Source organism: Panthera tigris, chromosome D4 (assembly GCF_018350195.1).
Source record: "Panthera tigris isolate Pti1 chromosome D4, P.tigris_Pti1_mat1.1, whole genome shotgun sequence".
NCBI lineage: Eukaryota > Metazoa > Chordata > Mammalia > Carnivora > Felidae > Panthera > Panthera tigris.
Window position 1 is genome coordinate 35,204,994 of NC_056672.1, and position 25,362 is coordinate 35,230,355.

At 35.6% G+C, this 25,362-nt stretch overlaps 1 long non-coding RNA gene across 3 annotated transcripts in view; it reads right to left on the reverse strand.

Moving 5' to 3' along the window:
- Positions 1–25,362, reverse strand: part of LOC122233164 — a 580,276-nt gene that overhangs the window by 156,171 nt on the left and 398,743 nt on the right. For 2 of the 3 annotated variants that reach the window (XR_006210648.1, XR_006210650.1), the window contains exon 4: positions 18,834–18,902. The exons of the other annotated variant lie outside the window; for it this stretch is intronic. This is a non-coding gene — a long non-coding RNA (uncharacterized LOC122233164). The remainder of the gene's footprint in view (positions 1–18,833; positions 18,903–25,362) is intronic. 3 annotated transcript variants of the gene reach the window in all.

The following is a 25,362-nucleotide window of genomic DNA, read 5'->3' on the forward strand; positions in this document are numbered from 1 at the left end:
ATATATGGATCCCCAGCTACTCTTAATTGGGGAGAATAGTATATATCAAGTAGGGTAGGTATTCTTTAAAACATTTTTTTCTAAAGTATTTACAGCTGTGGAACATGTAAATACTCTGATGCCAAGTTACTTATAGACAAGTAGCATGGCTTGCAGGCCAAGTACATGTATTTACCTACAATAGCATCCTATTTACACCTGACAAGGACTTTTGAGTGAACCAGTTAGTCAAGATTCACTTTATGGTAGCATGATCTATCTCAGAATCCAGTACATTCTTTTGGCATTTATTCGAATCTGATTACATCACTTAATATAAGTTCTTTTTATATGCATTTATTTACTTTTTCACCAAGATGTGGGTTTTGTGAAGATTGAGATTATACCTGTCAAGCCATTTTTTATGCCAAGTATCTGGAATAATAGGTTACAAATAGATATCTACTGAATTAGATGATCAATGAGAATTTGGGAAGATTGTGGTGTGAGAGCTGAGCTGGGACCCCAAGAATGAGGGCGGACTGTAAAAGGAGAAGGAAATAGGCAAGGCTATGTTGCAGGTGTGTTGGGGGTGGGGGTGTCCTTGGCCACATTCGTGGGCTGTTGCCATGACATTAAAGAAACTCCGACTTTTTGTCAATATAAAAATTAACTTGCCTTAGTACAATAAACCTGGCAAAACCTTGCAGAAATCTTCTGAATGTGTAAAATTACAGTTGCAATGAATAGTTATTTAATAAACCAAGAATAAAAAAATCTCCATGGAACCCTCTCAAATGTATACCCTTGCCTTATTTTTATTTTACTGTGTGGTTCAGTTTAACCCTGAATTTCCTACCCAATACTTTGGCAGCTGTGGTTCTTCATCCATACTAGACTCTGAAAAACATTCTATGTAACTATTCATTAGAAAATTATATGAAGTTAAATGTTGACTCACTTTGCTGTTTCAACTTTATGAAAAGGGTAAGCATATGCAATGCCTAGTTTTCATCAATATTAAAACTTCCTAAGTCAGTATAAACCACACATTACCCCATGCTATGCTAAATGTACCTTAAGCAAAATCAAAGTTGTTATATTCTCACAGCAGATTTGACACCCACATAAAAAAGAAAAAATGCAGAAGCCACTGAATACTTTGTACCTAGTATATTATTCTCTACAAGCATAGAATGAAGTCATTTTTATTTCTAAGTGAAGAGAAGAATATTCTTAATTTTGAAGAAAAGAGTTCTGTTTTAGGAAAACATGGCTTAGTTATAAGTTGGCAATTATTGTTCTGTATTATTCCCCTAAAGGTATTAGAAATATTAACCAGTACTTACTCATCTCCCACTGTGAGCCCTCTCCCAGCTCATGCATTTTAATTCATCTTCTGTTTTTAGTCATACTGTGATTTTTTTCCCCTCCATAATGTCAGTGACACTACAGTCTTCCTTTTCCTCTGTCAAGGGACACTGCTTTGCCTCTTCTGTGATCCTACACTCCTTTTTTCTAGTCAAAGGAGAGTAATCTTTTCTCCTTTAATAAATATATGGAAATTTTGCTCCTTTTCAAACATGATTATGTTTCAATTAACTTTTTTTTAAGACAAGGAATGCTAAAATATGTTAATGTTCAAATCCACATGAAACTTAAAGATAAATCGCTATAACCATGTATTTTACTTGGTTAATTATTTAGGCTCCTTTCTGTAATTATTTACACTGCAATGCAATCTTCAGATAGCATGTCCATATGCCTCAAGGAATGCTCCACCTGGCTTTACGAATCAATAGTTTCTATTGATGGAATAAAGCGGAGTACAAGAAGGAAACTTTCTCCAAAGATGAGCTCACTCAGAGTGAGGTTAAAAAAGATGACTGCTTAGTGGCCAACTCCCAAAAGAAGCAGCACAGGAGGGAGAAGTGCGAAGAGTTGGAACCGTGTCATTCCCCACCTTCGAATCATCTGTTCAACTGTAACTTGGAAATACTGAGAAACCTGTCTTTAAGGTAAAATCAGGCCAAGCTATGCAAAAGAAGAGAAACTGACATTTATGGAACACCTATTATATTTCAGGTATTGTGAAAGTGGGCATTTCTCCCAGGCTATCTGCTTTGATTTTCAGAACACATGAAGTGAGTATTATCATCTGTCTCACCTCTTTTTTTTTTTTTTTTTTTTTTTAACAGGTGTGAAAGCTTGTTACACAGTTAAAAAGATCCAGGTTAAATGCAAACATTTCTCACTCTGTTTTCCCCACTCAATTATCACAAACTTCCCTCTTCCCTTCAATTCCATCCTTCCTCATCCATCCATCCAACCATCCATCTACTCATCCTCCCTTGCTCCCTCCTTCCCTCTCTTCCTGTAACAAACATTCAGCATTTACCACGCACCAATCACTATGCGGGATATCAAAAATTATCAATCATGCTGCTAACCATGAAGGGTACAATATACTTTGTGTTTTTTTTTCATATTATATTTTTGTGCTTTACAGAATATTTCTACAAAACTAAATTTCACACTAATGTAAAATGTGCATAATGTACTTAATGAATGAAAGTAGACAGTATATTCACAAATCTTATCATGAGGAAGAAATAAAGCAAACGTTGTTTGATTCTTAAAATGATTATGTAAACAAAACATAAAGAAACTAAATGAAACTCAAAAATAATAGACTTATGATGTTTGTGTCCTTACAATGAATGATTAGTTGTTAACAAACAGAGCTGAAATGACTTTCAAATATATAATAAGCCTTAAAGTTGTTTGGCATTTAATATTGGAGCTGCACAAGTGAGGAAGCAAAATGGCCCAATATCTTTCTTCTGCCATTCTCTTCCCTTTAGCCCTTAGTACTTATATTCTTCCTTCTCATGGTCTATCAGTGGCTTTCAGAAGTGAAGGAAAGAGCTGCTGCTTTGGGTCAGGTGTTTGAATATTTCATGGCGTATGACAGTGGATGTTCTCAGTGGGTGAATAGAGGAAAAATATGCTTGTAACCCTGTAGAGATTATGTATTCTGTACAGAAATAATGACTTTTTAAATTAACAGCAATTGAGCTTTTTGTTAACAGTGCATTGAGGTTTTTAGGTAGTATTTCATATATTTTACTCATCAGAGAATTCTTTACACATTTTGCCATTATAATTTATGAACTTGGTAGAGGACTGAGAACATATCATGAAATGCTGTTATTATTTCTGCCTTCATAATAAACACAGGGCAAATTTCACACAGTTAAAAATAATTTAGATGTGAATAGCTCCTTGGTTTATTAAACTCAAAAATATAAGCCTCTCCCCAGCCCACTCCATTTCAAACTAGTCAGGAGAACCATCACAGAAGACTCCCAATAGTCATCAGTCAGAGGAGAATATTTAGTAGATAAGTATAGTAATTGTCAGGGAGCAAGAATTTCTTCTGTTCCTCAAAGGTCCTTCTAGCTGGACTAAGAATTAAGTTGACATGAGAAAGATTAACAGGGGAAAATCAATAGGTATACAAATGGGGGAATCCATGTCAACATGGAAATCCCAAAGACAGGCAAAATGAGCTGTATACATCATTCCAAACCAAGGAGATGGAGGGTGGGGGTCTGGGATTTAAGAGGAAAGGAGTGGGCTTCATAGGCAATAAGAAGAGCGGATGTTTGGTAATTAGATGTTTGCCCTACTGTACAGATGGGTCACTCAGATAAAACTTATCTCTGCTAATAACCCTTATTCTGGGAAAGACTGTCCTCCCAATTTAGATTATTTTATGTCCCTACAGGAGAGGCAAAAGTTTCTCTTGAACCCATAGGGTCTCAAATGTCTTCCACTCAAATTAATCCACAGGCCAAATTGTCCTATTCTGGGGAGGGGGTGCTGTCCTGAACCCCTTCATAATCATACAAATAATGTTGTGCTTAATAATGTATAGATAGTATTTGTCATTATACTTTGAAGAGATAGCCAACAGATGCTGGCAGAGATATTTTTATGTGTCTCTGCCCATGTAGATTTTGTAGTCTATAAAGATATGCAAAATTTGTCTTTAAAAATGGGGTTATGATAGGGGCACCTGGCTGGCTCAGTTAGTAGAGCATATGACTCTTAATCTTAGGGTCATGAGTTCAAGGTTCACATTGGGTATAAAGTCTACTTAAAATAATACATACATACATACATAGAGCACTTTTAAAAATAGGGTTATGATAATATTCATCAATTATACTAATGAAGTTCTTGCATATTTAAAAATAATGGAAATGCTTACAAATATCCATGTAATAATTATAGCTAATATGAATTTATATAATACAATATATACAATAATACTGATTATATATGATATAATCAGACCTTTCACATATATACTCTTTCACTTAATTTAGCCCTGTCATCTATGTTCTAATGAGGAAGATGATGTTTTTTACCCCAGTATACAGAAGAGGAAACAGACTTGGAGACTTGAAGTCATGGAGCCACAAATTTAACTAAGTGGTGAAGCCAGAATTTAAATGCCGGAAACTGATTTTGGGGTCCTTATTCTTAAACACTTCACTATGTTATATGGGGGAATCATCATGATTTTTGAGATTTCATCCAATTTTCGGACAATGTGAAGACACCATTTTATTGTGTCATCATATGAATTGGGTGTTATAGTATGTATACAACTAGGGGAAAGAATCACCTAATATAATAAAGCAAGCTTGCTTTTAATGCTTGTTTCTGAACTCTGAGCAGTACCTCTCACAAGTACCAAGTACATTGTGAACTACAATGTTTCTATTAGAGAATCTGACTAGCTGAAGTTTGCAGGCACAAAGAGTGTCAAGCAAACATAATACTTAACAGAAGGGTAACCTCTTATATTAGCTGCTAGAAAGGGGGAAAAAAGCAACTAGTGAATAAAAGATTACCTAATTCTTAGCCATTTTTTTTAAGTAGTCAGTTTTCTTTTTAAACAGAATTGTGAATAAGCATAGGTATAACATCCATCTTTGAAAATAGTTCCACACCCCGAAGGAAGAGCTAACCTCCTCCCAAGAGTAATTGTGATTCCGTTAAGTCCACAGGAACATAATATTGATCCAAAAACACACTTCTCTATCGGGAGTCTTTGAAAGGGATTTAATGAGCCATATTCTCCCTGTGTATGGGCTATGTCTTGGGAATAAATTAAGCTCCTTTGCAAGCTGAATTAACTCTTTCAAGCCACTTGAGTATTATTTAGTGCACTGAAGCAGTGCCTTACAGACAATCTGTCTTAAAATTTAAAAGTTGTTGAATCTTGAAAATTTTGCATAGGTATTCACTGTGGGATTATTATTTCTGGTTATGAAAAATAAGTGAATTTGTATTATATGGAGAATTATAAGCAGGATCAGAAATATAATATTTACAAAATATAGAGTAATATAGAAATAAAAAGACACTCAAATGGAAGTCAGGAGAGCTGGTACCTAGCTCCATCTCTGTACCCAGATATACTACTATGGTGAACCTCTTAAAGTTTCTAAATTTCTGAGATGCTGCAGTTTGCATCGGAAAGACCTGGAAGGCTTTACAATAATTATAAGGAATCTGCACATTTACACCAACATCAAACATTAGCCACAGATGTGATAAATAACTGGGAACACTACTAGATCAGTCTGAGTCCAGTCAGGAACATGTAGAGGGCTCTTCAAGGCTTGAGCAATGGAATGTAGAGCAAGGCAAAAGGGCCCACAGTGACCCCAGAGCTGTATACAAACAGGCCCATTAGGTGAGCTGCCTCAAAATCTCCATAGCCATCGCTGATCAATGGGTTACTTATAACTGGACACAGTGACCAAACGGAAAATCCCACATGTTCCCTTACTCCCTCATGATGCCATTCAACTCACCCTGCCTCTTCACAGTCTCTCTTGCTGTCTTGTGTACTGCTCCCTTTTGCTATGTATCAATACTTCTATCTCCTCTGTTCTGCCTCTGGTGAATTCGTTCACCATCTGCACCACCAGTTTCCACTCGATTGGGTCAACCCACATTTGTGGGCCCCCATCTGATCAGGAGAGACACCACAGAACATAGCGGACATAACAACATTTAACAGAGGACATTTAATGCGGGAAATAGTTCCAACAAGGTTGAAGAGGTGAAAAGCCAACCAAGGAATTAACAGCAAGCAAGACTTGGCAGCCAACTTAGGTGCTGTATACCAGCATCAGCTGAAGTGAATTTCCACATAATCACACTCCCTCTTGTATGGTCCTAAGAACATGAAAGAAGAAAACAATCCTCACTCAAAAGGGCAGGATTTAGAGCAAAACATCTTATGTTCCACTATGCTTGGAAAGAGATATGGTCTGAGGTTAGGCTCTACATTGACTACTAGGGAATGACAGAGATTTGGCACATGGCCAGGAACTTCTAGGGGGTAAGACTGGAGGATTAAAAGAAAGAAAAAAAAAAAGATTTATAGCAGTCTATTAAAAGAACTTTTGAAAAGAGATTCTAGACCCTCAAATATGTGTATCTATCGAATGGCCACCAAAAGGCCTCCACCATAGAAGAAGCCTTTAATCATAGTTTCCAGCTATTCCAGTGCTTGCCATGGTGGAAAGGACAAGGGATACAATGAGTACCATGGAATCTTCCTTTGTGTTCCTTCCTAAAAGAACACTGGACTTTTCAGGTAGATCCTGCTCCCCAGAAAAACCCATGTAATTAAGGATGCTAATTCCAACTACAGAGGTAAGCCTGATTAGGTTATGATAAGGATAGCAATTCCTCCCTGTCCTCCTTATTTGTTAGTTTAGGAACTGAGGCTTAATCCAATAAAACTTGGCAATCCAAGGCCATTGTTATTGGTCCAAAGTAAGACAGAATCAATCAAATCAAACAACTTTTTTTCTTTTTTTTAATAATTGACAAGTTTTCTCTCATCTTTCTGAGGTTAAAAAAAAAAAAAAAAGCCTAGGGCACCTGGGTGGCTCAGTTGGTTAAGCTTCCTACTCTTGGTTTTGGCTCAGGTCATGCTTTCAAGTTTCCTGAGGTGGAGCCCCACATTGGGCTCTGAGCTGACAGTGCAGAGCCTGCTTGGTATTCTCTCTCTCCCTTCCCCCACTCATGCTGTATGGTCCTCCCTGTCAAAATAAATAAACTTTAAAAAAAATCATTAAAATAAAAGCCTAAATCTTGCTGGAATCTTCTTGTAAACAAGATATAACTAACCTAAAATCAAAGCTGATACACCAAATAGAGAATAAAGAGAATTGCAGGGAAATGGCACCAGAGCCCTAATTCTAATGCATGCATATTCTACTAGAATTAATTCTGTAGGGCTGCCATAACAATGTGTCACCAATGGATGGTTTAAAATATAAGAACTTACTGTCTTACAGTTCTAGAGGTCAGAGCTCCAAATCAAGGCATAGATATGGCCATGTTCCATCTGAAGGCACTAGAGAATAATCTGTGTCTGATCTCTCTCTTAGTTTCTGTTAGCCTCGGTGTTTCTTGGCTGGTAGATACTTGTCTTCTCATTGTCTTATTTACAAATATGCATATCTGTCTGTCTCTATGTAAAAATATCCCCTTTTTATAAGGACACCAATATACCAGATTTGAGCCCACACTAATAATTTCATTTTAACTTGATTACCTTCATGAACACCCAAATTCAAATAATGTAACATTCTGAGGTACTAGGGGTAAGAACTTCAACATTTCTTTCTTTTTTTTTCTTTTTTTTTTTTAGAGGACACAATTCAACCTATAAAAATACCTTTCTGTTGAATTTCCTGTTATTCAAAGAGCATATAGTCTTATATTTTATTCAAGTCTGGGTTTCAAGTTTCTTACAACCCATAGTCCCACACTTAATTCAAAGGCTATATAAGCAGTTAACAAAGTAGACTTTTGCTGTCTATGGTTGAGAGCGAAATTTTCCATCCATAGTAACTCAAAACTAAAGGTTCACAATCTTATTAGGAGGCTAGGCATTGTTACAAGTGAAGGGGAGAAGAATCTGCCATCTAAAATATGCATAAGGATTATTTTAACATATGGATTATTTTGAGCTTGTTATTTCTTTAAGATATAGCAGACACAGGAAAAACTCTGAAAACCAAGTAGAAGTTACCCTTTTATAAGAGATATTTATATTTATAAGGGAAATTTCCATTTGTAAGAGTGTCTTCATCTGTAACAGGAAGAGGAAGATGACTAAATCTCTAGAAGCCCTTTTCAGTGGGGAAGGCTATGACCTACATCTTCATAACAATCTAACCCTCAACAACCTCCTGATAGCCTCCCATACCTGGCTGTTTTGCCCCCCAATATTTTGACAGTATTTAAGGTGGTGTTTTGAGCCATTTTGGAGAGTTATTTAGTTTTCTGGATATCTCCCATGTAAACAGAAGGGCTATTTTAAAGCCCAAAATAAAATGAATTCACTTATTTTGAATAGATATGTATATGCTCAGTTGAATTTAACAAAATTATTATAAGTGAATCAGAGAGAATGAGTAGAAGCAACTTTTACCATCTCATTTATTTTGCTAATGGCATTATGTTTGTCCTGAAGCAGTAAGTTCAAATCTAAGATTATATTAGGGTCAACTGAGTCTCGTGAGTGAGCCTGAACTGGAATAAAGGGTTAGATAGAAATGTTCTTTATACACTCATGTACAGTAACTTGCCAATATTCACAACCACCATGTTGACCAATGCTCTTGGGCCTTCTCTTCAAGGATTTGCATACCAAACATAGGGTAAGTCTAAGAAAATCATGACTATTGATGTAGGAAACAAAGGCAAATGAAAAATTAAATTTCCTGACTGTCTACAGCCCACTGACAAGTCCTTGAAACAGGCAGAGTGACCTTCTCTGGGAACTCAGCTGCCTTAGTGTGGATACTTGCTAAGGACAAAAGGCAATCTTAGCCCGACTCCCCAGTATCGCGTAAATCTACTTTAACATATAAAAATTCCTTTGGAAACTTCCTTTATCTTTACCTTCCCAGGATATAGGTTGGCAATCATACTCCAAGCTTAGGGCTCCCTGCTTATACATCTAAAGGATCTCATGACTGAGGTTTTACTAGACAGTAATAAGTGACCTTTTCCTAACAATAGCAAGCCCCCTCAAGGTCCTGGAAACCTTGCTTCCAAAATTCCTTAGAGACTTAGCGGTCCTAACCCTCTCCCAACTTGAAAGTATATAATCAGTCAGCTGTCACAACCACAGTGCATGCAGCTGTTTCTGCCGCTGGGTCCTGTCCCCGTGCTTTAATAAAACCACCTTTTTGCACGGAAGGCATCTCAAAAATTCTTTCTTGGTCATCGGCTCTAAACCCGAACATTTCCACATCAACTATGACACATTTACTTCTGGGAGTCAGAGTTAGAATTGCAGGCAGCTCTTGGACCATTCCATTATAACAAAACAGTCACTTGTACTAACCATTCCCTCAATAATATGCAAAGTCACTCATGGTATAGTTTATTTCTTAGATAACTTAACTGATCACAGCTTATTTCATAGTTCATTTAACCTATTAATATTCAAGGGAAAAGGTTTTATTCATAAAAGTGTGATCTTTGAATTAGAGATTTGGGGTGTTTAGTATTTGAACAGATTATACCCTTTTCTTTGTAGCATATTTTTTTCTACTATTTTAGTCATGGATACATTAGATGTGAGGATAAGCAAATTACTGTTTTTCCAATTATGTATAATTTGTAAGTATCCTAAACATAAAAACACCTTATCTGTTAAAGACTCTTAGATAATACTTCAGAAATGTAAAAAATAAAACAAAACAAAATAAACCCCCCAAACCTAAACTTTACTTGTGGATATTTTTAAAGAGTACAGGTAATATGAAAATACGTTACAAAATTCAAATGAAAGTATGCATGATTATTAGATAATTTAGAATAACAGGCAAAAATCTTAGTCTCAAGATATCAATACATTCAGGGGGAAAAAAACTTAGGATTAAGGTATTGCTCAGATATTTTTATTCTTTCTAATGTTAGTGTTGAGTATCAACCAATTAAACAGTCTTCATAAATCTCTATGTTAGATGCTTCTAGTATTCTATTTGTTTGACATCCCACATGCAAGGACTATGAAGAGGTACCATTGCATAATGGTTTTGCTTCAATAGCTTTCTCCACCAAAGTGAAAACCTCCTAAAATGGCCCTGAAATTTGTGATAATAACACATTTCATTTATGCCCTCAGCTTTCAAGTCCTGACTTTATATTTGCTTTATAATGTTGAATTGAGAGTTTATTGCTCAAAGGAAAATCAAAATGGGAGGAAAGAAAACAGGGGAGAAAAAGAAAACCACTTTCTAAATCCAAATTGACTCAGACACTGTCCCATCCACAAATTCTCTCCTCCTAAAATAATGCACTGTCTTCTACTTACTCAAAGTGCCATTACTGAGTTTCTGTTTGAATTAAATACAGGTCAGCTTGTGTGTATAAAATTATCAAACCCTTACAGAAATTTAGTGTGCAATTTCAAGTGCTCAGTTTGTCCACTAGAGTGCACCGTCGTAATCTCATGAATATAAGAGAAATGTGTTGATGTTTTTTTAATGTACATAACAGAGAAATACAGTATTAAAAAACTGCATTTCTTAATTGCCACCAACTTCTAAATACATGACAAATTGCATGCAAATTAGATTTAATTTACCTAATGTTGTATGGGTTCACAAAAGGCTTTTTAAAAAGTCAACATCAAGTATTTGAAAGTTTTGTTTATATTTTTCCTATTATCAGCATAGCAATGACAGGACTTGCTTTTACTTTTTTTTTTTTCACTTGGGAATGTGAAAATACAAAAGGAAAACAATAATTACATCTTTAGGTGGCATATATAGTGTTCATCCAAGGGTATCAGGATTTCCTTTTGATTTAAATAAGGAAAAGATGTTTGTTCATTTAAAGTACTCTCCAATGCTGCCTTCCTGTCTGACAATAAAAATGCATATTGAATTCTATAGTCACAATAGGGAAGGACAATGTATATCCTGCAATAGGAAAGGGGAAAGAAGAAAAATATATAACATGTCCCAGTGAGCAAATGAATCATAGAAATTAGAATGGAAAGGACCTATTATGCAATGAAGACTACAGCTCAGGGAAAACACAGTTCCATTTATGTTTATTTCAGATTACTCTGCTCAGCATTTATACTGTTCTTCCAACAATAGCTCTGTCTTCCCCTTTCTAACACCACACACATCCCATAATTGTCTGTAGTAGCTTTTTCCTCAGCCCGATTGAGATTACTTTGAAGGCTAAGTTCACACACTAGAGTAATTAACTACATAATTGGTCTAGAGTGAATCTTATATTGTCTTCTATGATACCGTCCTATTTCCCATCACATTACTTAATAGAAGCTGCCACTATTTCTAATGCTCAAATCGGGAGATTTAAGAGGCTGATGTATTCAGCCATAGGGGGAAAAAATGAAAGGACTAGAAACATTCTTTTCACATAGGGACCTGAAAAAAGTTTAGGGCTGCAGATTAGGTTTTGGAATGAATATCTTTCTGCTTAGGCAAAGTGGAGATTTCTTGGGATTGTAATCATCAGCCTGGGGCACTATGATCTATACCAGTGGTTCTGACATGATAGTCCCTGGACCAGCAGCATCAGTATCACCCGGCACTTACTTCTTTTCCCTTCTTGGGCCCCACTCAGCAATATTGAATCAGAATCGCTGGCAATGGGGCCCAGTGATCTGTGTCTTAACAAGCCCTCTAGGGGATTGTAATACACACCAGAGTTTGGAACCACTGATTTATACTGCTAAAGCATTTTTGAAAAAGTGGCAACATTATGACTCTCATATGATTTTAAATAATCATGTGCTGATTTATTTAACTCATTAATGAGAGGGATGGTAAGATGCCATAACCAGTTCAAACACAAATTCAAATAACTATACATACCTAGATAATAACAAACACTGAAATGAATGTGTAAAAGACTTAAGACTACTAAATTCACTGGGCAGTAGTCAACTGTATTCATCAAGCACAATCCGTTTGCTTTTCTATGGATCATCTGTATTATTATTAGTTTTCTGCCACCAGTTTTCTATATCAGGGTTATAAAGTAGCCATAGTCACTTTGGGAATGGTACCCTAGGCAAGACAGTGAGGTTTTTTTTTTTTCTTATTACATATATATATATATATGCATATAAATCTTTTATATATATCTTTTCTTGACAGTTTAGAACACTTTAACTCACATAAAGCTTAGTATGGTTAAACATCATTCATCTTGGAATTCTTGTCATCCTAACTCAAAATTCCCATTTTTATGCCTATCTTTGCCTCTCATCTACTCCCAGTTGACATCACTTAATGAGTTAATACTGAGGGAACATGGAATAAGGGGGATAAAATAGTATGTCGTTTTTTTTTTTTTTTTTTTTTTTTTTTTTGGCATGATCTGAGCATTGGATGTCCTAAGAATGAATGTGAGAAACACTTCTGGAAATAGAATCCCATGCAGTGTCTTGAAATTTTAGTGTAGCAAGTAACTTAGTATCATTTGCAGATTATCTGCAGGGCAGAGAAAGTCTGCTAAATGGGCAGTAGAAATCTATCCTATAAAGGCAATAAGTTATAGCAAATAAAACAAGTATCCTAATATGTTATTGTATGCAATAAGGTCAAGGTTTGAAAAAAAAAGAATTTAGTAAATTCAGCAAAATTCAAGTGTTCTACTTCTGTCATAGTTTTAACCAATTCATACTGACATAGGTACTCAACTTACAAAACTTAGCCTGTCAACAACATAGAGAGAAAAAAAATATATATATATATATTTCTCCTCCTTTCTCTTAAGAAATGTATTCCACTTAATAATAACTGCCAATCCCAAGCTAGGTTTAATTATGCCTTCAAAGCATCTATTGAAGAGGAGGGACCAGTGCAGTATAGTAATGAAGGGAAACAAAATTTGCCACCCTAAAACATGACTCTGCCACCAGGGTTATTTTAGGCTACTTGTGGGTAGGAAAGAGCAGACAGGAAAAAACTCTGAAAACCAAGTAGAAGTTAACCTTTTGTAAGGGACATTTACATTTATAAGAGAAATTTCCATTTGTAAGAATGTCTCCATCTCTGTAATAGGAAAAGGAGGATGATTACATTTTTAGAAACTGTGTCACTGGAAAAGGCAAGGATCTGACAACATGCCCTTGTTTACTGTGCTATGCCTGCAACCATCCTGTAACTGGCTCTGACCCTACCCCAACCTCACCCCATCAGCCTCAACACCTTTAGTCTTTAGCTAGTGGTGGCTTGGGCGATATTTGGGAGTCACTTTGTTTTCCTGGCTATCTCCCATACATACATGGTATTAAGTTTCTGATTGTCTTTTGCATGTTAATCTGTTAATTTTATATCACAGAGAGTCTCAGTCAAGAACCTAGAAGTATAGAGAGAAAATTATTATGTTTTTTTTCCCTACAGTGGAACAAAATAGTTATGAAAAACCAAACCAGAATTTGGGGCATGAGGTTAGATCCAGATCTATTACTAATTAGTCTACTAGTTAATCTAGTAATTAGTAATTAGTAATTAGTAGTAATTAGTACTTACTAACAGATCATTTAGTAAGATCCTTCAGTCTCAGTTTTTATATCTTTGAATTGAGGAGACCTCTACTGTATGGCAGAAAATTGTGTATATCATAAAACAATAATTAAGTTCTAACACCAGACAAGTGAGCATCATATGCACGTGTAGGGAAGAAAAACATTTTTTTTCCTACTACCCTTAGCTACCCTTCTAGCTAACGCCCCGCAAATTAGACTTTAAAAAGACAGATTAATAAGAGAAAAGCATAAAACATTAATTTAATATAATTTTTATGACCAGGAAATGACTCAGAAAACAGTTAAACCTGAATTTTTAATTTTTAAAATGTAGGTTTAATGAATTATGGGAAGTTGTAGAAAAACATGATAGGACAAAAGATTAAAGTCTGTTCATTTGGATTCCAATTGGTGTCTCACTGTCTTTGGAGAAAAAGAAGTTTCTTTCCTCCAGGTATGGAGAGGACACCTCTCACAAGATGGTGATATGACCTGCTTCAGGAGAGAAGGGAGAGGTTAGAGTCCTTTCTTCATCTGCATTTCTCAAGTTCCTTCAGTTTAAAATATCTAATATAGGGATGCCTCGGTGGTTCAGTTGGTTGAGCATCCAACTCTTGATTTTAGCTCAAGTCATGCTCCCAGGGTCATGAAATACAGCCCAGCATTGGGCTCTGAGCTGGACGTGGAGCCTGCTTAAGATTATCTCTTTCTTTCTGCCCCTCTCCCCACTCAAGCTCTTTCTCTCTCTAAAATAAAAGGTAAAAATAATAATAATAAATATCTAATATGCCAGATGTCATATTTTGGGGTAGCATGTTTTGAATTCCATCACACCTGATTATAAATATATGAAATTTGGAAAGTTATGGTCCAAAAATGTCAAAACTTTAAGATATTGAACCTGAGGTTTGAAGGTGGCTGGAAAGTATTCCATATTTCTTGCAATCTAACAATACCATCTAGTTGAGAGAAAGTGTGAGTAGTAATACAACACACACACACACACACACACACACAGAATCTCCAGTTTACAGTGGATAGTCCTCAACTTACAAAACTCAAAAACATGTACTATTAGCCAATTTTAGGATTAAAACATCCCTTCATGGATGTTGATATAAATAATGTAAAAACACATCAAATCTCTTCCCTCAACCATTATAAAATTCCCATGTTTCCCAGGATATTTTCCTTAGCTTGTAGTGAATGTCCCTCCCTTATTTTCAGTTAGTGAGATCTTTTTCAGTCTTCAATGTATAATTTAAAATACTTTTTTTGGAATTTTCTTTGTCTACTGCTCATCTTTATAAGACTTAGTCCTCTCTCTTTGTTTCTGTTAAAAATTCTTTATACTTGGAATGGTTTTCATTTAATTCTGGCTTTTAGAAACAGTGAGCTGTCTAAATATTTATCACTGACTCGATTGTGAGATTTTTTAGAGGAAGGACTAGGGTGTATTAACTTAAAACCTTTCTGCCCAACAGAGTACTTTATGTTTGCCGAATTTGGATGATAGATATTCCAAAATCCAGTTGACCTCAAAAATGACAGAAACTATAATAAGACTAGGTTTCCTATTCTCTCATGTCTCTCAAGAGGGGAAATATATTTTTATCTTTGATACCTGTTTTCTTTTGTTTTTTTCACTGAATTCAAACTCATTTCAGTCAGATAATTGTAGTTAATGATACTTTCTTTCCTTCCTCCATTCCTTCCTCCTTCCCTCCCCCCTTTTTTCTTCCTTCCTTCCTTCCTTCCTTCCTTCGTCCTTCCTTTTGTATTTTTACTAACAGCATCATCAAGAATTCCACGAAGTTGACTCTCTCCAAGAAGCTCAGAGTAGGTTTGGTCTTATTATTCCCAGATTGTCCTCTTTCTCGAAAAAAAGGAAATGAGCTTTAAAGACATTAAGCAGTTAGTCTTCAAAAACCATGAGACAAAAGATTTGATCTGCTATTTCATGGTCCAGGTCAGTGTCCTACATATTAAAGCAGAATGCTAAACTGAAATTCTAGTTCTACAATTACTTCCTGCTAACTTAAGAGTTCATGCAACCAATAGCTGACTTAAATTGTAACATTTAATTAAGAACCAGAGAAATCCAATTAGGTATAAAAAGATGTTTTCAAATATACACAATAATATGCCTTTCTTAGAATGCTGCACTGTCTCTCTAAATTTTAAAATGAATTTCTCTGCCTATTATTCTGCTGTGGTTTGAATTTAAAAAAAAAAAAAAGAGAGTGGGGGGAGGTGCTTTGCAGGGATCCAGAAACTCATCATTTCCAGTTTGCACATATTTATTGCCTGAGAACACAACTCTAATCCAAGGTAACTGGTGCAGAGTTGCATAGTCAATGGATCCATGGTTGTTTTCTGTCATTGGCCACTAGCCCTATAAAAGTTAGAATTTCAACAAAAAACAAAATACCATGCAGCTTTGTCACAGTCAGATGGTTTTACTTTTCATGCTTGAAGCAGGAACTCCATTAGGCTTTTTTCCTGGGAGAAGGCCTATTTTATTTGCTTGCACCACTAGACCATTGGATTTTTGTTATCGTGCTCTACCATTTTCATTACAAATAAAATCAAATTTTTGGTCTGATACATTTGAATCCCCAGGGCCTGACAGGAAATATCCACTTAAAGAATTTACAGATTGCTATAGTTATGAAGGCAGACCTCAAATATCTACCAAGATATGGAAGAGCTAAAAGGCAAGAAACACTGTGAAATTCAACCAAGATACAAAAAAATGAGGTGGGCCTGGTGATTTTTTTCCTTAAATATTTTCCCTAAAAAACTGAGAAAGAATACACTTGCCAATGATTAAGAGAGCTAGGGAATTTTATCATGACCAATTCCATTTGGGGGGCTGGAAGACTGGTCTCTATTTCAGATCGATTTCTTACTTATTACCAGTCTTTTCATGTTACTGGTATCATAAAGCAAATGAAGCCAATGCAAATTTCCAGAAAGCATTATTTTAGAGATTGCACAGAAGCAACTATGTTTTTTCTCATCCAAAAATATTCAACTTTCTGGATGTTAATACCTCCTAGCAAAGTGTCAATTCTCTTGGAACATAAAGTGAAATATTTGTTTCCAGTAATGCAAGCAGTCTATTCAGTGACCTCTTGGTTCTTTTGCCAACTCTGGAGGATATTCCTCCTTCTCAACATCAGCCAATGATTTTAAAAGGAGAGACAACAAAGCTTTGTTACCAATATAACCTCATATTTCAGAACCCTCTCCTTTGTCCTGTAAATGCTTATCTATTTGCATACAAAGAAGCAATAGCAAATTTAACACTTATTTCAAAGGCTTCCTGATCCACAACCAAGGTTCTATTGTTCATTTTTTTGGAGGAGAGGCCCCTTAACCACTTCATTAACCTAAACCATTAATTATACTTTTATTACAAGGCTTCAATGAATAAATACATAATCATCTATATGACTCACTTTGACCTGCTTCATACCTTTCATAGAATAAGCAGAAAATGGGGTACCTCAAAAGCTGTTATTTTCTACATGAAATCATGCCCTAGTAGCAGGACTTCTTCCTGAGTGTCTTCTACATGGCATTAGCAGGCATTGCAGTGCCCGTTAAATTTCTTCAATGCAATGTGCCTGAAGGACCAAAAAGGTGCTTTCCCTGAGTCTGAGGTACCCAAAACAGTTATGCTCCTCAGCATTTCTACTAAACAAAAGCTAGTTTTCAATGTTTTGTCATTATGCGCTTATTTTCCTTCTGTATTATTTCTGGTTTCACCACTACTATGTTTACTGCCTTGTATATTGAAGATTTCACAATACTTGTATTGTCTTAGGTTCCTTGAGTCCCTGGATGTTGGAATAAGATGCTTCTTATAGAAATGTCACTCCTAATCTAAACTCTAACTTTGATACAAGAGTTGGGTTGTCATCCTGAGAAAAAAAAAAGGAGCTTAGGCTTCATAGATGCTCTTTAGAGTGTATTCATCCCCAAACAGGAAAAAGAAATTTGGATATTTGGCAGTGCTTATGAGGACGCGGCTGGTGGCACTATTCTCTCCAAGCAAGTATTGAATGGATGCCCCAGGATAAAATTAGGACTGCAGTGCTTGGCGCTGTGAATCATATGAAACAAAATAACCAAAACCCTATGCTTCCAACCAATTTATAAATCTACAGATCCTTTGGAGGAGAACGGTACCATTTACCTCCTGTTATTTCAATTTGGCAAAAGTAGCTCTCTCTTAGCTGGATTTTATATTCTGTTGTATTGTGTAGTAACAATAAATAGCTAAAATTATAATGGTACCTGTTTCTAAAGAGCCTAATGGATTTTATCATTTTTTCCCACTTGAAAAAATCTTTTCTCCAATGGCATACATCTTCCACAGAGCACAAACGTGATTTTAACTTTACTCATGTGGAAACTTGTCACAAAGGAAAAAAAAAAACAGTGAAGTTTCTGATAATCCTAATAATAACACCTAAAATTGACTTCTTTTTATATGTCAGCACTTACATACATGATCATTAATCCTAAAACTCTGCAAGGATGTTATTAGCTGCTTAGGCTTAATAGGGAATGAGGCTCAGAGAGAATGATTTGGCCACTCTATTCTCTAATGGTACAGACAGAACTCAAACCAAATTCTTTTTTACTCCAAAGATTATACTTTTCTATTATTCATTACTCATATCCCCACCTCCCACCCCAATGTGCAAATAAAATTACTTAACTATCTTTCTAGATAAAAGAATCATGACTGCATAGCATTTACTTGTTTCTCTAATGTAAATACACCCACCCTGGCCAATTTCAAGTTACCAATTACAAACTTTTGAACATGGAGTTGAAAATAGATGTTAATCAAGTGACTCTTGGGCTCTTTGGTGCTAAGTGCCTATAGCACGAACTGGATCAAATTCAAACTTTTTCCTTCCGTAGTTATGATGTAATCTTGTGTTTCTCTGCTCTATATCTTCTAGGTCTGGTGACCAGGAATTGATTTAACTGATCTACTGAAATTAACAACAGTTTCCAGAAACACTATTAGTTTTTAGAGTTGTTTATGCTTTATGAGAAGGCTATCAGATATAGGGGAAAGCACACTAGACAAGGAATGAGAAGAACTGATATTCAGTTTAAGTTCCAAATCCCACTTGCTGGTTGGTTAGAAGTAGGAAAGGTGAAAAACATTCTCCTTTCCGAACCTTGGCTTTCTTACCATGCCGAGGAAAATGGTAACTCCTCTGTTAACTGCCTTCAAGGTGAATAACATAAAAGGTAATCCACCCTGAAATATTTAATAAATAATAATATGATTAACAAAAGTATAGAACATAATTGATATCTATGACATTATTCCTTTGTGTTAGTCTGTCACACACTCTATATCCTTTCACATAACAACTAATTTCATCTACATAATATAGAGAGTGTATCTCACACAATACAGACTCAAAGAATAAAATAACTGACTATATTTTTAACCAGCAAACCAAGTTCCTCTACATTTTTGAGCTCCTCTGGGCCAACTCTTGGAGAGTAATTAATGTAACTACAAGCACTGTTAATGCACCTTCTAACATTGTGTGTATTAATTCCACCAGGATTGAACAAGCATTTTTATTACCAAGTTGGAGCAGAAGGGAAGGGCATTAACAGTGGAAACAGCATGAAAAAGTAAGAAGAATGAGCACAAAAACATGCTCTCCCCTTTTTGCATATTTGTTTAGCATATATGCTGGTTTTGTATTTTTGGCCCCTTAAAATACACCCAGCATATCCATAAAGTATAAGAGGTAACTGAAATCAAAAATATCCTTTGTATCTGTGGTCTGCTTTCACTCTCAGCTTCAGATTATTTCCACTATATTAACCAGCTTCTTTATCAGTATAATCTTTACTCATCAATACTGTGTGTGCACACGTGCACTGTTTTGGTTGCCAGATCTCTTTTAGACGTTTGGATTTGTCAGCTTTGTTTTGTTCTGTCATCTCAAGTTTAGACCCTTCATCTCTTCACAAAAGGCTTTCATTGTTCTGCTTAACTTGTGAACACTGTATGGCTTCCACCTATCTCTCAGAGAAGAGAGATAGGACATCTATCCTGACCTTCTCACTATAGTCAGGCTGGAGGTGGTAACACAATGGGAAGAACCCCAGACTATAAGAAGGCAACAAAATTGGTGAGGCTTGTCTCCAACAGAGTGCAAACAAAACGATACTCCCTTTATGATTCTCAATTATAATTCTAAGAGCATGAGCACCTGCAAAAAGTCATACTGTGAACATTAGCCCCTTCCTGGTTTGCGACAATGTATTATGCCAGCCTCCCTATTGGAATTGGATTTTCTCCTCCACATACCAATTCCAAACTACCTGACCATTTGTCAGTTATGAATAGTTCTAGTGGAGTTGCTCCCTGGATTTCTCTTGGGAGAATAATGTTTTCCTTTCTTTCACAAAACCACATGCAGTTATTCAGATTTATAGTGTGCAAGTCTGCCAAATGAGTAGGTGAGTAGATGGCTGGGTTAGCACTCAAACTAATCATCCACTGACACTTTGCCTTTGACCCCAATAAAAGAAGATCTTTATTTCTTAATTAATTTTATTATAAAATAGTGGTATTTCCAATAGATAATGACTCTTGTTCTTTGTTTCACAAAGAGAGAAATAACCAAGAATCAGAAGCCGTACTCCTTGATATTATGACATCTCTTGAGAAATGAACAAGCTAAGATATTTCAGTATCTTGTTGGTTTCAATTTTTCACCATTTTGAAATAATTAATGCCAACGAAATTATGTGTTTTATAAAGGAAGAAATCCTATGTAGTTAGTGCTCAGCATACTTATATTAAAAATATCTAGCATTATAATAGATACATGGTATAAATAGTGCAGGAGGATACTGTATTAGTTTGCTAGGGCTGCTATAACAAAATACAATGGACTTGGTAACTTAAGTAGCAGAAATTTATTTTCTTACAGGTCTGGAGTTTCCAAGTTCAAGATCAAGGTATTGGCAGGTTTGGTTTCTCCTAAGGCCTTTCTTTTTAGCTTGAAGATGGTCACTTTTTTGCTGTGACCTCACATGGTCTTTTCTCTGTGCACATGCATCCTAGTGTCTCTTCCTCTTCTAATAAGGACATCGACCCTATCAAATTATGTTTCCACCTTTGTGACATCATCTACCCGTAGTTGCTTTTTTTCAAATTTTTAATATATATTCATTTTTGAGAGAGAGAGAGAGACAGACAGCATAAGTGGGGGAGAGGCAGAGAGAGAGGGAGAGGGACACAGAATCCCAAGTAGGCTCCAGGCTCTGAGCTGTCAGCACAGAGCCAGACATGGGGCTTGAACTCATGAACAGCGAGATCACGACCCGAGCCAAAGCCCAAGGCTTAACCGACTGAGCCACCCAGGTGCCCCTCTTTTAAAGGCCCTCTCTCTAATGACACCACACTGGGTGTTAGGGTTAACCAGTGAATTTGAGGGGAAACACAATTCAGTACTTAACAGGTACTTTCTCAAAATATGTCTGCCAGACATCCTAACTATTCTTCAAATTCAGATTCCCATACTTAAATCCAGACATACTAAATCAAAACATTTGGTGTGAAGCTTAGAAATAAGAAATATGAATAGCAATAAAATGTGATTCTTTTGCTCAAACACAAGTGGAAATTGCTCATAGAGGATGCACCAGAATATGGGCCAGTTGGTCCAGAGAGCAGTTTGTATGCTGGCTTTTCTGGCTTACACACCATGCCATCTCTACTTTAAACACTTGTTGCTGTTGTATCATTTTTGCCCCATGAAGTTTTTCAAACACTTCTATCCCCTCACTATTGACTATTTTAATTACTTAAACTGAAATCCCAAGAAATAAAATAGGTCAAAGAAAGTATTATAAATTTTTTCTAACCTCTATCTGTACTTCTTGCTCGATAAAATTAAAGATAGCGTAATTCCTTCACGTTGGATTCAGCAATTTTGTAGCATTATAGATAAAATCTAGTACAATAACACTATGATAACAATAATATGAAAGATTTGCAGCTTTTTACATAAGAAATTCTATGACAGAAAGTAACACCAAGAACAGTGCATTGTACATTCATTGACAATAATATCTTTGTCTCAAGTTAAAGGAAAACAAAAGAAAAATCAGGTACAGAGAACTTAAAATCACCTTATTAAATACTTCCTTAATTACTTTTTTTGTTAACGACAGAAGTAATTAGGAAAAGAATGTATTTGCTTAGTATTTTTCAAACAAATTATGAAAACAATCTTTACATCAAAGTTTCTTGTTGAATTAAAATTATTTTTACTGTTTAGTAAACTCTTATTATGTATGAGATTCTGTATTATCCATCGCCTTTATAATACTGTATTTTTGTTGTTGTTAGGCTAAACTATGAGGTGGGAGTTCTTATTAGTCTTATTTTGTAGGGTAAAAAAAATAGTCATGAATCTAAAACAAACAAACAAAAACAACAACAACAAAATCTTCCTAAAAGCAGAAGAAAGAGAAATCAAGGAATAAATCCTATTTACAATTACACCAGAAACCATAAGATACCTAGGAATAAACCTAACCCAAATTGTAAAAGATCTATATGCTAAAAACAGTTAATCACTGATAAAGGACATTGAAGATGAAACAAATAAATGGAAAAACATTCCATGCTTATGAATTAGAAGAAAAAATATTGTTAAAATGTCTATACTACCCAAAGCAATCTACACATTTAATGCAATCCCTATCAAAATATCACCAGCACTTTTCACAGAGCTAGAACAATCTTAAAGTTTGTACAGAACCACAAGAGACCTCAAATAGCCAAAGCAATCTTAAAAAAGAAAAGCAAAGCTGGAGGCATCACAGTTCTGGACTTCCAAGTTATGTTACAAAGCTGTACTCATCAAGACAGTATGATACTGGGACAAGAACAGACACCTAGATCAATGGGACAGAATAGAAAACCCAGAAATGAACCCACAACCATATGGTCAACTAATCTTTGACAAAGCAGGAAAGAATATCCAGTGGAAAAATGACAGTCTCTTCAACAAATGGTGTTGGGAAAACAAGACAGCAACATGCAAAAGAATGAAATTGAACTGCTTTCTTTAAAAAAAAAAATGTTTATTTATTATTGAGAGACAGAGAGAGACAGAGAACGAGCGGATGAGGGGCAGAGAGAGAAGAAACACAGAATCTGAAGCAGGCTCCAGGCTCTGAGCTGTCAGCACAGAGCCCGACGTGGGGCTCGAACTCCCAAACTGGGAGATCGTGACCTGAGCCGAAGTCGGGCACTTAACCCGAGCGCCCCTTGGACTGCTTTCTTACATCATACACAAAAATAAATTCAAAATGGATGAAAGACCTAAATATAAAACAGAACACCATCAATATTCTAGAGGAGAACACAGACAGTAAACTCTTTGATAATGGCCACAGCAACTTCTTACTAGATATGACTCCTGAGGCAAGGGAAACCAAACCAAAAATAAACTTTTGGGACTTAATCAAAATAAAAAGCTCTACAGAGCAAAGGAAGCAAAAATAAAAGGCAGCCTATGGAATAAGAAAAGGTTTTTGTTTAGTGCCCAAAATTATAAAGAACTTATAAAACTCAACACCCAAAAAACAAATAATCCAGTTAAAAATGGGCAGAAGACACGGATAGACATTTTTCCAAAGAAGACATACTGATGGCCAACAAACACACAAAAAGATGCACAAGATCACTCATCATCAAGGAAATATAAATCAAAACTTTAATGAGATACCACTTCACACCAGTTAGAATGACTAAAATTAGGGGTCCTGGGTGGCTCAGCCAGTTAAGCATTGACTCTTCATTTCAGCTCAGGTCATGATCTCACAGTTCATGAGATCTGACAGCACAGAGCCTGCTTGGGGTTCTCTCTCTCTCTCTCTCTGCTCCTCTTCTGCACATGCACAAGTGCATGCATATGCAGAAGCTCCCTCTCTCTCTCTCAAAAAAAAAAAAAAAGGCTAAATTAACAACACAAGAAGCAACAGGTATTGGCAAGGATACGGAGAAAGGGAAATTCTCTTACACTGTTTGTGGTACAGCCACTCTGGAAAACAGTATGGAGGTTTCTCAGAAAATTAAAAATAGAACTACTTTATGATCCAATAATTGCACTACTAGGTATTTACCCAAAGGATACAAAAATACTGATTCAAAGGGATACATGAACCCCAATGTTTATAGCAACATTATCAACAATAGCCAAATTATGGAAAGAAGCCAAATGTCCACTGACTGAGGAATGGATAAAGAAAATGTGGTATTTGTACATATGACATGGACAGAGCTAGAGAGTATTATGTTAAGCGAAATAAGTCAGAGAAAGATGAATACCATATGATCTCACTCATATGCGGAATTTAAGAAACAAAACACGGATATGGGGGTGGGGGAAAGAAAGAGAGGCAAACCCAGGAAACAGACTCTTAACAATAGAGAATAAATTGATGGTTCCCAATGGGGACGTGGGCAGGGAGATGGGCTAAATGGGTGATGGGCATTAAGGAGGGCACTTGTGGATGAGCACTGGATGTTGTATGTGAGTGATGTATCACTAAATTTGACATCTGAAAATAATATTACACTGTATGTTACCTAACTGGAATTTAATTAAGAATTTGGAGAAAGAAAACAAAACAAAACAAAACAAAACATCTGTAACTAAGAATTGAGTAAGGAAGTCAGAGGATACAGGGTCAATATGTAAAAACCAGCTGCTCTCCTATATTCTAGCAATAAATAACTGAAACTTCAATTGTAAAAAAAATGCCATTTATGATAGCAGAAAAAATAAAATACATAGTCATAAATGAAACAAGAGATTTACAGAATCTGTAGGTGGAAAATTACAAAGCTCTGATGAAACATATCAAAGAAAATCTAAATAAATGGAAAATATAAATAAATGGAAATCTAAATAAATGGTTCCATGTTTACGAATTGGAAGTCTTCATATTGCCAAGATGTCAAGTATTCTTAATATGATCTATAGGTTTAGTATAGTTACAATAAAAATATTAGCAAGGTATTTTGTATATGTCAACAACTTGATTCTAAAATTTATACAAAAAGGGAAAAGATACACAATACTGAAGAAGATCAAAGTCGAATGACTTGTTCTTCTCGATTTCAAGATGTACTGTAAAAATACAATAATCAGTAATCAAGCGAGCAGGGTATTGGTAAAGAACAACAACAACAACAACAAAAAGGCACATCAACAAGGCAGACAAAGCAGTAAAGCCACATCAATGGAGAAAAGACAGTGTGTTCAACAAATGGTTCCAGAAAAGCTAGATGTACATGCAGGAAAAAAAAATAGCATAAGTTTCACAGAAATTAAGTTAAAAAGGATTATAGGCCTAAATATAAGTGTTAAACATCTAAAAGAAAACATAGGAAAAAACTGATGTGCCTTTCAATTTGGTGATGGATTTTTAGATGTAAGACCAAAAGCAAGACTTATGAAAAAAAAAATGACAATTTGTATTTTATTGAAACTAAATCATCATCTGTGAAAGATACTCTTAAGAGAATGAAAAGATTAGCCCCAGACTGGGAGAAAATATTTATAAAACATATGTCTAATAAAGGACTTGTATCCAAAATAAAAAGAAGTTTTAAAATTCAACAGAAAGAAATCAAAGAGGCCATTCAAAACATAGGCAAGAGTCTGAAC